Below are 4,318 nucleotides of genomic sequence, written 5' to 3'. Positions count from 1 at the left end.
TAATTCAGGTTATACCATAGACTGTATATAATAGATGGCCATAGTCACCTGTCAGGTTTTTTTTAATCCTCAACAGTTCTGGCATTTTGTGATAACTTGTAGTTTGATGTGTTCGGGCTTCATCAGCACTCTGTTCTGGAAAGATAATAAGTTTGGGTAAAAATACAGTCTCATTGAAGAAGGCACAGCTGTCATCTGAAACAAGCAGGGAACATTTTACTACAGCCTCATGGTGTCTGTTTGACATGTTGAGGAGTAATCGTTCAAGTCTAAAGGACTCCTGAACAGGGCCGTGCAGAGACGTTTGAAGGGGCGGGTGCTCAAAGTTAAAAAGGGGCACATAGAACCAGGCTGAATAAGAACAACCCACATTCATCAAGAATCTAATATGGAATCGCATCATACTATATCACTGTCATCTGGTGGGGACAATGCAAAGCAAGCGTAGCCTATGTTTTACCTGATGGGTACAATGTTGCTGCTGCTGCTGATAGTGCTGGAGGGCAGGGCTGTGTTGATCTGAGACTGTAGACATTAAAAATTCCATAGCAGAGATGGTAGCTGATTAAACAAGTGTTATGAGATAGTAATAAACTGCAAAGATTGGTGACAGCACTTGGAACCATAAGGCAACAAAACTGTGAGAAATAAAGTAGGCTCTGCCTGTGACTCACTCTTTGCCTCTTTTCCTCCTTCCATCTCCTCATCTCGTCCATCACTCTCCACTTGCTGTCCATTTGAGAACAAGGCACTATTATTTAATTATCCACACTTAACAACTCCTACACCTAATCCATCATAAAGTAATGATAGAAAATGTTATAGAACCAAAACATTGTGTTTATTATTGTTTTTATACTTGAGTAATAATTAAATAAAACCTATACACATAAAACACACACACACACATATACATAGTGACATTTTATACCTTCTCCAGCATACTGTATATGTTATGGCCACCAAGTTTGCATCGTGGTGCTAATCCAGAATTCTATTATTAGTATTATTATAGTTTATTATTATTATTATTATTGTATTTTTTATTCCTAGTTCTATAATAATAAAGTAATAAAAACAAAAAAGTAATACATATTAAATAATAGATTTATGATGATTCTGTTTGTTTGTCTATCCACTCACCGCTCAGCTGACAAAAAATGCGCGCGCTGGTTACGAGCTCGTTCTCGCTCTGTCGTCAAGGGCAAGCACTGGTTAATGGTCATTATCACTGACCAGCATTTGGAGCCATCTTCAAGAGGCCAGGAATGGATGTGCACTTTGTGGCTTAGAGTTATGCATTAAAAGAAGGCTTTTCATGATGTACAAATCCCTGTTACTTACTTCAGTCAACTAAAATAATTATTTGCCATCCAAAGCAAAATTTTTTAAAGAACCAAGACTGCCACGGCTGTTTGTTGCATTTGCAATAGGCCAAGATTATTTATGGTTAGTTATATGGAAAGCAGCCGGCACATTAAGCAAAGCATTCTCAGTGTTGATGCAGCTCAACTCAACAGGTTTAGAGGAAATGTGGGTTTGATTCCAAATTGTAGATTGTGGCATATTTCAAGGAAGGGCATATCACATACTGTGCAATTTTCCCATTCTAAAGAGGAGCAAAATAAACATTTCAGCTATAGAAAAACCATATTGCACCAAACAAGTTCTAGATTATGGATAAGGCCCTTGAATTATCATGACTATGTTGTCCAGCTCTTCTGGGGAGATACCAAAGTTTCCCCAGTGTAAGCACAGAGATATAATTGGTCCATCATCTCCTCGGTGTTAATTAGACATCCTGGTCAGATGCCCTAACCACGTGAACTGGCACGTTTGGACAGGGAGGAGCAACACTAAAAGCTAGTCACCCTTTGGAGGAAGCTCACTTCTTGTATTTGTATTGTATGTATTTGTTTGTTTGGGTAGGAACGCAGATCAACCAGTTAATCGAGAACGTCTTCTTTCACCAGAACAGACCAGCACAGCGTCTGCAGAACTGCAGAAATGAGCAGGATCTATAAAAAGTTTTCTTCGACTTTGACAGTTACTGTTTAAATCAGATGCTAAAAATGCTCTGACGACAGTCTGCACAATAATGCAGGTATAAGTGTGTGTTTCCCACAGGATTTGATTCTGTTTTGGCAGCAGTGGGTGTGGGAGGAGCAGGGCATTCCCATGCAGGTGTGTCCAAGTGCATGGATACATGTTTCCCTGTTTACACGTGGAGGAACAGCCTGACCCATCCATGTTCTGTTGTAGTCCTGATAAACTTGCCTGCTGCAGGCTCCAGTTAGAGTGGCCCTCCAGCTTACTACTGATCTCTGGAGCATAAAAAAATACATTAAGCAGCTGCAGTCCAAGATGGTGCAATTGAATTCCATCCCAACACGGGAGGAGAATCTCCCCGGAGAGCAACAACAGAGACTGGTACACCAGCTGCTGGGGAAACACAAAACAGGGCAAGCCGGGGCCAGAATATGGGGCTAAAATAAAGGGGCTGTCCACCAATAAATCACTCAAAGTCATTCCTTTGGATAGGCAAGAAAAGTCAGCACTGATACTTGGGCCCACCCAGATGAAGTCTGCGTGTGGGGAAACTTTTAATGCTGCTTATTTTTACTATTCTAGTTCAGGCAATCTTCAATAGCCATGATGCAGACAGGATACAGGAGGATAGAAATATATCAAAATTTGCAGGTATTTGTTAACTCATTCATTCAGCACAGTAAATATGGTGGTTATACAGAAAGAGTGAATAGAACACAAACTCTAAGATGTTTCCCGGGGTCACTGATATTGGCTTAGGTAATTCCGAGAAAGATCTTTGCAACCTCCCTACAAAATAGCTAGGTTTAAATGCAGTGGGTCAGTGTCGTTCTTCAGTGTCAAAGTATAAGGTGAGGAAAAATGAATTTAATTAGTAAGTGTCTGTGAAGGTTCTCAGTCATCCAGGTCATCGTAGTCAAAGGAGTTTGCAAAGAAAAGCGTCTGGACTTCTTTGAGTTGCTTGGAGACGTTTCACCTCTCATCCGAGAAGCTTCTTCAGTTCTAAGGTCAAATGGCCGAGAGTCCCAGATTTAAACCCAGTGGGAGTATCCCCAAGGAGGGACAAAGGACCCCTGGTGATCCTCTAATCACATGCGCCAAGGTGTGAAAGTGGGTGTGGGACCTAATCAGCCAGGGTTTCGGGTGAGCTCATTGTGAAACCTGGCCCCACCCTATCATGTGATTTCCTGAGGTCAGATGGCCCAGGATGTGAGTGGGCGTTAAGGCGTCTGGGGAGGGAACTCAAAACTGGATTATAGATGGCAGACAGTTGGTGTCAAACCACCGCCTCTGTTCAAAGATGGTCGCTCACAGTGGACATAGATGGCCTCTTTCACTCCTCTTTCAAACCATCTGTCCTCTCTGTCCAATATGTGAACATTGGCATCCTCGAAAGAGTGACCTTTATCCTTAAGATGCAGATGGACTGCTGAGTCTTGTCCTGTGGAGGTGGCTCTTCTATGTTGTGCCATGCGCTTGTGAAGTGGCTGTTTGGTCTCTCCAATGTAGAGGTCCGGGCATTCCTCGCTGCACTGTACAGCATACACCACGTTGTTCAGTCTGTGTTTTGGAGTTTTGTCTTTCGGGTGAACCAGTTTGTGTCTGAGTGTGTTGCTGGGTCTGAAGTACACTGGGATGTCGTGCTTGGAGAAAACACAATTTCACAATGAGCTCACCCGAAACCCTGGCTGATTAGGTCCCACACCCGCTTTCACACCTTGGCGCATGTGATTAGAGGATCACCAGGGGGTCCTTTGTCCCTCCTTGGGGGGATACTCCCACTGGGTTTAAATCTGGGACTCTCGGCCATTTGACCTTAGAACTGAAGAAGCTTCTCGGATGAGAGGTGAAACGTCTTCAAGCAACTCAAAGAAGTCCAGACGCTTTTCTTTGCAAACTCCTTTGACTAATTAGTAAGTGAAAAGTGTAAAACCAAAGAACCCAAATGGCTGACAAACCTTTCTCTAGGCTCTCGAGCTAATAAATACAGACCTCTGTAGTTCGATACTGCTGAAGCATCAGTGACAAAGACTTTGTTCAGATCTCTTAGAATGGCAGCATTTGAAACTAGGTTGAGAATGAATTGGATTGTGATATCTGCTACAGACACTTATGCCATTAATTCATCAGTTAGTGCAGTGCTTCCTAACCTTCTTCATCTGAAGTACCCCCACAGGCCTGTTCAATAGACTCAAGTACTCCTTCATCATTTCTACTTCCCGTACTCAAATATGTTCGTTAGGATTGATGCTTAACTGAATCTTACTTA

Source organism: Oreochromis aureus, linkage group 13, assembly GCF_013358895.1.
Source record: "Oreochromis aureus strain Israel breed Guangdong linkage group 13, ZZ_aureus, whole genome shotgun sequence".
Classification (NCBI taxonomy): Eukaryota; Metazoa; Chordata; class Actinopteri; order Cichliformes; family Cichlidae; genus Oreochromis; species Oreochromis aureus.
This window is presented reverse-complemented; position numbering follows the sequence as displayed.